The sequence below is a fragment of the Vulpes lagopus genome, chromosome 10, assembly GCF_018345385.1.
Source record: "Vulpes lagopus strain Blue_001 chromosome 10, ASM1834538v1, whole genome shotgun sequence".
NCBI lineage: Eukaryota > Metazoa > Chordata > Mammalia > Carnivora > Canidae > Vulpes > Vulpes lagopus.
Genome location: NC_054833.1, coordinates 32,305,546 through 32,318,527, shown reverse-complemented (window position 1 = coordinate 32,318,527; position 12,982 = coordinate 32,305,546). Strand labels below are relative to the sequence as shown.

At 50.3% G+C, this 12,982-nt stretch overlaps 1 protein-coding gene across 4 annotated transcripts in view; it reads right to left on the bottom strand.

Annotated features, from left to right (window-relative positions):
• Positions 1-12,982, bottom strand: part of ETS1 (ETS proto-oncogene 1, transcription factor) — a 131,049-nt gene that overhangs the window by 42,141 nt on the left and 75,926 nt on the right. The window lies entirely within an intron of this gene.

The window sequence follows — 12,982 nt, the reverse complement described above, 5'->3', positions numbered from 1 at the left end:
CTAAGAGTACCACCTTAGAGTCCACATGGCACAAGACAGAATTGTAATTTGGGGCTCGAAACGCTTCTCTATATGTTCGAAACTTGCCAAAACCCAAGCTGCCTTTTCCCCCCGAGTCATTCATCGGTCCTGAAAATGAATGATGACACTCTCACGATTTAAAAGAATCTTTGAACAATGGAGATTTGGGAGATTTGGGTTCCTGCATTGAAAGGGACAGCTCAACGGGGAATTGTAAAGAATCATGTAAAGCTCTGACACGATCCTTTCCAGCCATTTACGGGGTATGTCACATGCTTCCTATCATTTCCCATGTGGATGATTACACTTGACTCCCGCCACATCACACATTTTACAAGACCTGAGTGTCCGCGAACCGTGTGACTTCTTGGTCACAAAAAATACAGAGAAAAACACACAGCCGCGTTTCCACATTACTCAGGAGGAAGCCTGAATTGGCCCCTTTCGACCCCAAGGCTTTTCAGATGGCCTCAGGAGCTCCTATTGGCTCTTCTCCTGTCTTTTGCCTCTGAGTGAGGACACACCCCTGTCCCACCGTGCACTGTGATGGGACCACCAGGCTTTCAGTGGTGGTGTGGCACAGAATCAGCCCACTCGAGATGCTACCTCTTGCTATAATCCCAGGCGCCACTACTTCTAGGTTACATACTGGCCTTTGATGCCTCACCCCCGGAGACCCTGTAGATGCTGGTGAGCTGGCCTCAGCAATTGATTTTCACTTCACTTGCCCCCTGCCTCGGATTTCTCAGGATTGTTGTTTTTTTGTTTGTTTGTTTGTTTTTTAAGATTTTATTTACTTATTCATGAGAGACACAGAGAGACCCAGAGACACAGGCAGAGGGAGAAGCAGGAGCTGGAGACAGGCCTCGATCCCAGGACCCCAGGATCACACCCTGAGCCAAAGGCAGGTGCTCAAGCACTGAGCCACCCAGGTGCCCTCTCAGGACTGTTATCAGCCCAGAATTTCACATTTTACAGGACGTTTTCTCCCATGCTCTAACAGGATCCTGAAGACAGCCACCCTAGCAGCGGTAGTACCTGCATCGCACAGGTGAGGACACCTGGAGGCTCACAGGGGTCACTCGAGTGACTTCGCTAAGATGCCCAAGCCAGCATGCCGGGGTCCGACGGGCTCGCAAACCCAGATCCTCAGGCACTAAAGCCAGGTGTTCTCTACCCAGACCTATCAGCAGAGGTCCAAGCAGGGGAGGCGGAAACGCTGAACACCAGGACACTTCTTTCCGTTTCCCCCATCACGTGCACGGCTGAGAACCTTCCTCCCGCAGAAGGAGAGCACCCCAATCCCTGAGCCCCTCTGCAGAGAGCAGTCCCATCCCCAGGGCCGTGGGGGGATGGGGGAGTGGGAGGGCCCTCACCACCCGTCCCACCCTGACCCTCCTGGGCTCAGGGCCCACCAGTGACCCCCCTGGGCTCAGGGTCCACCTGACACTGGGTCTGGAGGCAAGACAGCCACGGCGGGGGCCTCACGAGGATCACCGGGAAGGCCAGGCTGGGCGAGGCGGAGGATGAGGAGTTTTCTCCACGGGCAAAGGAAAAATCTGGGCAAACAAATGGAGTGGAGCCCGTTTATTTAGGCTGGAAGAGGTAAAGTTTTTCTGCACTTTTGAACTGTTTTCTCAAGGCCGGCCTCTCCCTCCCACGCAGGAAACAAACACTGAGACAGGCCTCTTGCAGTGAGGGCTCTAGTCGCTGAAGGCTAGCAGAGACGCAGAGGGAAGAGGGGTATGGGGGCTGGTTAGAGACCCACGGGGGCGGGGAGGGAGCAGACAGTAGGAGCTGGGAGAGGAGTAGGAGGGGACGGGCTGGCAGGGAAGGCAGATGGCAGAGGAGGAAGAGAGGGAGAGAAAGAAGGCAGGGGAAGGAGCTACTGGGAAACCTTAAACCAGAATAAAGGCCAGAGAGCAGAGTGGAAGCAGGCTGGGAAGAGCCAGCAACTTCCAATTAATGATGTTCAGAAAGCAGCATTTTTCCATAAATTTTGAAAGGAAATTCTCTCTCGACTTTCTTATTTATTTATACATTATATAAATACATTTTTAAACCAAAAAAGGACCGTTTTTTTTTTCCCAATGGGAAAAGGCCTTGTCTGAGATGAAAGCCAGTCTTCAAAAACCCCTTAGAGGAAGCTGAAACCCCACATGTCTTGGTGCTACAGAAAGAAAAACAAAGTGGACATTCTTCCTGTGTTCTGAGGCTTTTTTATGCAGATGTGTTTTTCTTTTAATAAATAAATCTGGACAGAGAAGGAAAACGCGTACTCATACACATTCACACAGTACAACTGTCTGTTTTCAACCCAGGGAAACCACAATGAAAAATAAGAATACCTAAGTCCATTTTCCCAATACAGGGACAAATGTTCTCAACAGGCCGCCACGGGCAGTGAAGCTGTCCGCTCTACGGACGTGGCCTGCCCAGGCCCCCAGATGGACAAAGGACCCTGTGCTAACGAGTGAGGACAACCACCTGGACCCGATCGCCGTGCTTCCCAGAAGGGCCCCCAGCGGTCCTTTAGGACGATGCCTGACTTCCTAAGACATTCAGCTGCTCTGGCCTTTGGGGGCCACTTGATTTTCTTTATGAACTGCAATAACGATTTCATGATGCGCGCACACTTTGAGTTCAAATCTGCCTTCTCGTGCTTTCTAGCCTTTGGCCCTCCTTCTGTAGGCTGAAGCCACCCATAGAGGATTAAAATCTTTCTTCGTCTGTGGGTTTTCCAACTGCTTTAACATCCCTTTGCCACCACGTCTATCCAGGTTTTTACATTCCTTGGTGGTTCCTCCCACCAAGCTCAATGGCATGGTTCTATCCATGCCCCCCTCCCCAGAAGCATTCCCGTATGCCCATGTTCCCAAAGAGCCTCATGAGCATTCCCAGGTGCACGTCCTACTCCTGGGGAAGAAATGAGGCCATCCCCCTACACCGTGCCCTTCCATGGGTACACACCAGCACTGAGTTTCCCAACAGCGACGCTACCAAAGCCACTCAAAGTGCACTACCAGGGCCTTCTCTTCCATAGGAAGTCAGGCTGAGCCAGTTCTGAACCCGCTGACTGAATCTTATTAACTTCAGTGCAAGGCTTTGCATTTATCCATATTGAACTTGACCCCGTTTGTCTTGATCCATGTTTCCAGGTGCAGAGATCTTTTTTTATATCATGAATCTGTCCTCATCCCATTAGCTTGGCACCATGTGCAGTCTAGTAAGCATGCCTTCTGTATCCTTCTCTAATCTGAGCCCCCGATAAAAACGCTGAAAGGGCAATGAGCAAGTCCTGAGCCCTGTAACGCTAGAGACCCTGCATCGTTCTGACACCGACGCATTCACCAAGACCCTTTGGGCAATAGTTGCTTGACCGGTCACAAATCCTCCTGATTTTACTCTGGCTGGATCCACATATCCTCCTCTTGACCACAAATACATCATGGAAAGACCTGGACCAAAGCTTCGATGGAGTGAAAACATGAGGCTACAAGATTGAGCTGATGCACCTGATGTGGAGCCCATTCTCCCGGGTTCTCACCAAGCGCCAGATGAGTGCAAAGGCAGCTGAAGGAAATGGAGCTGGGATCGAGATCTCTGCACAAGGACAGAGAGAGAGAGAGAGAGACCCAGAGACAGAGGAGGGTGTGAGGGAGGCAGGGAAAGAGGGAAAGAGGGAAGGAGGGAGGGAGGGAGGGAGGGAGGGGGAGAGAGCACGCTCCACGCATGCGCTCCAGCCACTTTGCATCCAGAAACAATGGTCACTGAGAGAACAATGGCTACAGACAAAGTCTTGGTCTATTTATATCTGCCACTGTTAGTCCCAGACGAGAGGAACTGGAAGTCTGCCCTGTACGCACAGCTCCAACTGGACCCAAGCTGGGAGAATGATGAGGTCACCAAGAATGTTGCCTGCTTAGCACAGGCTCCTTTTCTGCTCGTTGACTTTCTTCTTAGCCTAAAGGGTCTCTTCGGCCAAGGAAAGAAGTTTGCGTGGCTACTGCGAGAATGCAGGCTCCGCTGGGAAGGGACGGGTCCCCAACGTAACTGTGGCTCAGCCCAAGCCCAACATAAGTAAGGCCTTCCCTACAGAGGTCAAAGGAAGGTGGGCAGGCCAAGGGAAGACTAACCAGGATGGGGGTCAACTCTACGCTTCCTGGAACAAGAGCCCTATCAGGTCTGTTCATTACGCCCATCGCAGGGCACAGAAAAGAGGTTTTCTGTGGGAAAGTTCCCTCCTCACTTCTTTTGGAGCTGGCATAAAGGGGCGAGGAGCTGGAATCCGCTGATATGCGTGTCTCACGTCTTACGAGGACCTCTGCCTCGCGGACGGTCTCTCTCTTCTCTGGAAAGGCCACCTTCTGCTCTGACGTGACTATGGAGCCATCGTCCATTTTAATCCTTCCTGAGTGACTCATATTCTTTTCTTTTTTAGGGTTCCACTTTTAAGTTTTTATTTTATTTTATCTTACTTCCAGGAGGGTTAACATATGGTGTTATATTGGTTTCAGGTGTATAATGTAGTCACCGTGTTACTTCTATCCTTAACCTTCCAAGAGGCCTGGTGGAGAGGATCCGCAGGGGTCACAGCCTGTGATAGACACCAAGCTGAAGATGAACAGAGCCGCGCCAGGGAAGAAGGGGTGGGGACACGGGAGGGAGCCCTGAGGGCAGTCACCCTGCCACACCCCTCTATGGTCTGTTTCCCCTGACAGCCCTCAGCATCCAACCTAACAGCCCTCCTAGAATCCTAAGTGCGAGGCTGGAATCTCCCAAAGGCAAGAAATTCAGGGCTTCACAGAGATCCCCTGAGGAGTAATTTCAGCCCCCCACCCCCACCCCAGTGCCTACCAGTTCCTATCACAGCTCCCCTCCTTGCACCTAGACAACCAACAGTAAGGAGGCAGAAAAGGACCCAAATAAGATCACTTTCCTCCTTTTCGTCGACACAGCTTAGGATGTGTCGTGGAGACTATCCTGGGTCATGTCACCACATTCCCAGGTAGTAGAGGCAATGGTGTGGAATGTAAAGGCTTAAGCACACAGCAGACGAGCGCTGGGCATGGCTGCAGCGGGTGCCACCGGCGAGTGGTTCCAAGAGCTGCCTCGTGTCCCTTCGCTGGCCGCCCCACACCCTCTCCGGTGACTCTAGGACTGCCTGCCTCCAGATGCTCAGGTTTAGATGCTCTGAGAAGCTTGAATTACCAGTTAACTGAGATAATATGTATAAGGCCACAGCGTGCAAACGCTCCTAAACATCTTTCTATCTAGACAGATGGCAGAGCCTGAAACCCAGATGAGACATCTGACCACCCAAAATACACCCAACTCTGAAGATCCAAGCGGGCGTGTGGGCCACTAACCTGCTCCACTGCTTCATCCCAGCCCTGCCTCCTGGACTGCCCCTCTCCCTCCCCACCCCACCCCACCCCACCCACCCCCATGCTCCCAACAGGTTTCATGCTCCCTTCTACTGCAAGGGTCCTGTTGCACCAGCCCGGGGCGCTTCAACAGAGCCACGTGGGAGCCACATGGCAGAAGAAGGCAGAGACAACGCTCTCACCCTGAAGCGGGGCTGACAGCGGAGGAGATGCGAGGATTCCCACCCATAGCATGTTTAGCAAGTGCTGGAGACAGCCCTTCTCTGGACCCACCAGCCTTCACAGACGCCTGCGCGCCAGATAAACCAGGCCAAAAACTGATGGCATCGCCAGAACACGGAACATCTGGAGTTTAGAGCATCAGGCTTTATGGATTCAACAAACAACTCATGAACTAAAGGCCGCACTCAGTCTGGTAAATCCAAATGTACGTTCCTGATGAGGAATCAGAAATCCTGTCGCTCTGAGGGATTTAGGTAATAATTGCAGAGTGCCCACTCAAGGTGGCCGAGCTGCTAAGGAGGTACCTCGGACCCAGAGAGATGGCTTCAAAGGGATTGTGGGTACTCTCCCTAAACCACTGGGTTCGCTGCTAAACCTATCATCTGAGGCTGCTCCAAGGTTTGTTTAGACCTACCTAATCTATAATTTTGGCCCCTATCTCTTCAACTTTGGCCTTTTTTCTTTATGGCATTGGGCCCTAACTATCATCCCATCCACTCAACTTGTGTGTTCACACTTTTCCTCGCCTCTCTGTTCCTCCCTACGGACCTCACTACGGCGATGTGACACATAAAGCCTTATCTGGGGCCCAAAAGCAGGAAAGAGGAATTTATATTTGCTATAAAACTTTAACAACTCCTTGGAGGGATGTTCTCTTTCCTGGCAACTCAACGTAACTGTAAGATGAATGGAAAGCAGGCTGTTGGTAGAGAGGAGGAGGAGCCCAGATCTGTCACTGGCCGGGGGTCCTATGCTCTTCCTGGAACACAGACTTAGAAGGCCCTCCAGACGTCACCTAGATCAAACCCTTTCTTTTACAGAATAGGGAAAATGAAACTCAGAGAGGTGAAATCAACTTGCCTTTAGTCTCAGGGCTGCTAATTCTAGACCTCTTGATTCCCTGTCCAGTGTTGTTTTTTTTTTTTTTTTCTAACTGTGTCCCACTGCTGTTTACTTACAACAGTAGATTGGGAAGGAGTCAGTCTCCCTCATAACTTCACCACTATCAAGCCCTGTTTCATCCTTCTGGACTAACACTGCTCTTCCCCAGGTTCCTAACAATCAAAGAGGCACAATCCACCCAAAGATCTAATAAGCATGACTTGGGATTGTATGGACCCATGACGCCACCTGTTCCCACTCCAGACTATAAACTTTCAATACCAACAGTCAGGCTCTACTATAGAAGAGCTTCCTCTGAGCAGAGATTCCAGATGAAAACCAGGAATTCTAAAGCAAGCGACTTTCAATATTGAAGTTCAATTGCATGATACTGCTGTGTATGACAGCTCTAAAATCTGAGGGTGCTGTTCACATCAATCCAGACAGAGTAAGGCTGCAGTTAATTTTAGTGATCTATTGACCTTTATCTAAAAAGCACTGAAAGGAGAACAGATCACCACCACGCCATTCAAAGGTTCTGTAACACTCCATCCCAGTCCTGCTGCTGGTATCCCAAACAGAGTAATGGAGACTCAGGGATAGGGGTGAGGAGATGCAACAAACCCCACCAACAGAGCCAGGACATCAAATCAGGGGCATCGGCCTGTTCCTTGAACCTGATGCTTCTAATTAATGAGGCCAGATGTCTGACTCAAAAGGCCATGTCCTAAAGCAACACAAGCAGCTCTAGTTCTAAATGAAATCCATTTAGAAGACAGGGAGCTAAGGATTTAGGGAAAGATACCCCTCAGTGTGATGTCTCAGCCTCCACGGGATTCTTTTTTTCTCTCTCTCTCTCTCTCTCTCTCCTTTCAGAACAGACCTCTCCTAATGGCCCCAAACCTTCTGACAACCCCACTGCTGACTGCCCCCTGAGTGTCGCCCACGCTGGCCCACAGCAGACAGCACCGGATGCCTCTCCCAGTGGCAAACCCTAGAGGCTGGGAAGTCGCCAGGCAGGCCTGAGTTCCAGATCAATGGGTGTGATAGGCCAATGGGTAGAGAGCAGAGAAAAGGTGATCAATGTAAAAAGGGGAAGGAGCAGAAGCCACACTCCATCTGCCCGTGTCAGTAGGGAAAGGGAGGCCGAGATGCAGAGCCCTCAAGCCCTCATCCGCCGCTAATAAATGGCCCTGCCTCATCAGGAAGCCATTAGGAAATTGCAGCCACCACAGCCCTCAGCTCTCGGACGGACGGTCTGCATGCAGATGGTGAAAGCACTCATTATCTCTGCCCAGACATCCAGGAGCTCGCTACACAGTGGAGCCTAAGCAAGTGAGCCACCAAAATAAAGCTGGGGCGTGCCCGGTGCGGCAGCAGGGAGCAGGAAGGCGCTTGAGCCTGGGACAGGCAGGGAGAGCCCTGGGAGCACACGAGAGCAGCAGGGGAGAGTAGTGGGGGCTCTTACCCTGACACAGGAGTCCCCCTCCTCACGTCCTCTGCTGGACAGCCTGGCTGCATTCCTTTATTCAGAAAGAGCTACTGTCTACTAAGGGGTATGGAGTTCCTTTGGGGGGGAGGGGGGTGATGAAAATGTGCTACAGTTATGCATCCGTGATGCATCTGCAAAGTTATGCATCTGCGAAGGTGCTAAACCCCTCCAAACCGTACCCTTTAAAATGGTGAAATTCATGTTATGGAAATTAAATCTCAATTTAGAAAAACAATATATATATTTACCTATATTTATAATATATATAATTTATTATATTTATATATATATAGTTGGGTTTTTTTTTTTTTAAGGAGCTAGTGAGCCACCTGCTATGAGCCGAGCCGTACCTGGGTGATGGGGACCCTTCCCGTGGAGTTTCTCTTTCTGTGGGGGAAATAAACAAACCTCACACAGGCACACAAGCGAGGGCCCCACAGGCACATCTCATGATGAGCAAGAGAACGATGACTAAGACAAAAGGTTTTGCAATGGAGATGAAGTGATGCAGCTGGGCTCCAGAAGCCTGGCGATGTCCTGGGTGTGTGTGGGGGAGGCAGCAGGGGGTCAAGGTGTGCCAAGGTGTGCAGGCCAACTCGGAGGGCAGATGGATGGCATACAGAGGAAGGGACGGCAGAGAGGCTGGGACCCTGCCACGTGGATGCCTCCTGAGATAGCAGAGAGGCTCTGCTCACTGGAGCCCCAGAGAGAGGCTGGGCAAGGTCCATTTCCAGAAGCCGACTTGTGGTGTCTACAGCTTCGGGGCGGGGCCCCATATGCAAGGCCTGGGAGGGAAAGCCACAGAACACCCCACGTTCCCCCGACCCAAAGACGTCCCCAGATGCTGCCTAAGCACTCATACTTCGATCTACAAGGCTTTCAAGAAAAAAAAAATTTTTAAAAATCTCCATCAGACCAGGTTCTTCCTGAAGGTTTCTCTCCCCACCCTTGGGGGGAGACAACAGAAGGGGAGGACAGACCAGGGCTTCAGGCAAACACACACCTGGCCAGGCCCACTGGACAGGAACGGAGGAAGGTGCAGTCACAGCACTGTGACCAAAAGACATCTTTTGGAAAATTCTTTTCCAAGAGGGATCATGAGTTTTGTCCCCTGGAATGCCCCAGGGCGCTCCTGATTGGTGCCGGGGCCCTGACTCAGAATGAGTGCAGCTCCACCCTCAGATGAGTAAATAAACTGACCCCAGGAACCGAGGGAGGGGGCAGCCGTGAGGCCGAGCCAGGGCAGGACAGAGGGCTGCGCCGACCGTGGCACACGGCACAGGCACCGACGATGACACCTGGAGCCCACTGGGGGACGGGCCTGCAGCGGGCCTGAGGGCGATTCCTGAGCCACGGCCCCGTCCCCTCAGGGCACAGCCCTGCCTTGGCAGCCAGCGCTGCTGCTTTATGATACACTGAATTAGTCACCGGATTAGCAGGCACATTTACACACACTGGCACACAGCTGTTTAAAGACACAGGATCCCCTTCTGGAGGTGCCAGATTCCGGCTGTAAATCAACCATCGCAATTGGCACCGGGCATGCTCGAGGGGCGGCTCCCACACGGCGGGGAGGGAGCCAGGGCCCCAATGGGGAAGCTCCAGCAGCCGCCCTGGGTGCACGGACGGGACAGAGAGGACAGCAGGCAGGATTCCTGGGTCCTGAGGCTCATCATTGTCAGGGGGTTGCCCGACGGCTTCACCGGCCTGGGCCTTCCTGGGCTCTCCTCCCGGCCTGCTGCTCTCACAAGTAGCAGAGATTCCCTAAGGCGGCTTCCAGGGAAAGAAAGGATCCCAGCCAGGGCGAGGGGGAGAGTCCCTCGGGCAGCTAAAAATCATTCTGTGCCCCGATAACCACAATTCCAGGGAACGTCCTCGTGGATTAAGGCAGAGGCAATGCCTGTAAATAAAGCTTTCAAGTTGGAAACGTGACCAAAGTCCTAATTCAAGTTCGGTAAGTATGCGTGAGAGGAAGAAGATATTGCTAACTGGCCACAGGGACTGCTCTGGCCCGCGGGTTATGGGGTGTCGAGTGGAAAATTTCTGCAACCAGGTTAACAGTAACCACAGTTTTAACAACCACTGAAGTCATAAGAGCACTGTCAGCAATGAGCACGGTGGCCTATGAGATAACGATAAAAAAGACTATTGGACACCGTGGCAGTGGAAAAGTATAGTCTCAAATCATCTCAAATCCTGACAACAGCCCTGAAAGCTCTTCATGATGACCCCCGTTGCAAGGATCAGAAAAAAAAACAAAGCTTGGGGAAGTTAAATACTTGGCCTAAGGGCAAATGAGCAAGCAGAAAGGCTGAATTCGAACCCAGGACCGGCTCCTGTCAACCCTGCTCTTCCTAGGACACCATGGTGCCCGCAGTGAAGCACATCATTATCATATGCACAATGAATGGCAGACCGTGATTTAGGGACAAAGATCACACTCTACAGAGCAATCTAAGTGCAAACCCCTTCCCTTTGCCTTAGAAGTCTCACCCACTGAATGGAAAAAAAAAAGAGAGAAGATAGATCTCAAGATTATGGGAAAAAACTCGTGGCATAAGCAAATCCACCTGGCAAACAAAAAAAAAACAAATACAATTACTAAAAAAGGTACACTGCAAGGGGGGTGGAATTTTGAGATTTGCAAATAGATTTGTGACTGGTTTGGGTAGAAGGAACCCATCTTACACCAGCTTGTAGAAATTCAAAGATTAATTATTTGGCATTGGTTTGCCCAGAAAAACACTGAATAGTCTCTTCTTAGAAAGCAAGGCCTCCGAGGGCCATTGGAGATTGGACTCATCTCCGCTCCTCGCTCATTGTCTGCAGTGCCCCTGGGAGCACAACCTAACCAAACCCTAGGAACCCAGAGGCAAGTCTCCAGGGCCCAATCCCATTGAAAAAAAAAACAAAATCTCTGTTTTGTTCATCCACCACCTCAAATTCTTTGGAGACACTGAAGCCAGTTGGGAATTTCACGTTTCTCCCATCAGCCCATCCATCACAGAAGACTACAGGTGAGGGTGTGGAAAAGCCACAAAGCCCCCCTAAGAGAAGCCTTCAGAAATCCAGAAATAAAGAAAAAGATACTTTACTTTTCAAAAAAAAAAAAAATCTTCAATTGAATCAAAGGTTAACTCCAGGTCCGCCATGTAGACACTGATTCATTCCATGTGTGTTTATTTATCTACAAACATTCCTGTTGCATCAAGTGGCCTCAAGGCCTAGACTTGTGCCTCTGAACATCCCCTCCCTGGAGAATTCTCAACCTAGGGTGGAGCTCTTACTTCATTCCTCGGTTTCTCAATCTGGAAAATGGGGGCCAAAGCCCTAGGTCCGAACATGAGTTTGGTGAATTCAGTTAGTGACTTTTCATTTGTGCATTTTGGATTTGAAAATGCACAGCCAAAATTCTGGGAACTATTTTTGGGGGGAACTTTTTGGGGGCTCTCTCTGTATTACACATCCCAATGGTAGATATTTAGAGACCTACTGAGTGTTTTTTTTCTTCCTTACCCTGATAATAATGAGGAACCTAAAAGAGCGTAACACCCAAAAGGATGTTCCATGAATCAAGGCCCTTAATGAGAATGTCAGCAAATTTTCTCTCCAAACAGATTCTAAGTTGGTAGGATTTTGTCATTAGAAATAGATCTAAGCCCACATTTGTGACTTGACAGCTCTGGAGCCTTGGAAAAATTAATAGAACGTTTCTAAGACTCAATTTCTTACCTTCAAAATGGAGATTAAAAACACCAACCTCACGAAGTTGGTGCAAAGCACCCTATCACGCGCCTGGCGCATAGTAGGTCCTCTATAAATATTTGTTTTACTTCTCTCACTCCTCCAAACTGAAACCCAGAGCCGTTCAAAGACCAAAAACGAGCACCCAGCAGTTTTGAAGAACGTTTGGTTTCCATGAGGAGGCAAGGAAGGTGTAAGATTGAACTCTTGATCTTACGTGAAATCAAGGATGCGTTTCCTGTACACACACCCATGACTCACCCTTAGCTTGTACGTGACTCTATATCACATCGCTCCCTAATTTAATAACACTCCTTACATCACCAATGACTCCAGAGTACTTTCTATACCCGAGCTCCCGAACTCTCTCTCACTCTCTCCCAATGAGAGGCAGCTCACTCACTAGGAGTGAGCACCCTTCTTCCAGAAGAGTGGAGAGATGATACAGAGATGTGGAGATACTCTGGGAGCCCAGAGCAAAAACAGACTCAGGAGCCCTCATTCCCACACCAGGCACTAAGTGGGGTCTAAGTGGACCTTCCCAGTTTCAAGCACAGAGAACATTCAACCCAGGAAAAGGTAAGACCAAGGGCGCCTTAGGTTTGCCCCAAATTCCGCACATGTGGAGAGCACGAAGCCAAAGGCCAGGCTGAGAAGGATGCACTTCGCAGCCACACTAAGATTTTCCTACTAAACATTAAGTCTAGGGCCAAGATTCAAAGAAGTGCCAAACATAGGCCACCTGGGTGGCTCAGTGGTTGAGCATCTGCCTCTGATCCAGGGCATGATCCCGGGGTCCTGGGATCGAGTCCTACGTCAGGCTCCCTGCATGGAACCTGCTTCTCTCTCTGCCTGTGTCTCTGCCTCTCTTTGTGTCTCTCATGAATAAACGAATAAAATCCTTTTTAAAAAGTGCCAAACTTGAAATGGTCATCTCTGTTTTTGCTGTCATCAGGGATACCACCCTCTACTCCCCATTCCCACCTCCAAAGCCCTCCCAAGCGCACTGCTGGCTACTACTTAGTATTATATTCACCCCTAGGAAAAGAACAACATTCCAAGGGGATACTTCTCAGTGTAACAACCTGTCACTCCACCTTGGAACCCTCAAGTTTCCAGAAGGACCAACACAAGGAGGGAGGGAACTTCTTTTTACTGCTAAAGAACAACACATGGCATGAGTTCAGGAGTGTATATACCTGGTGCCATTGCAAATGTCCCTGCTCCAAATGGG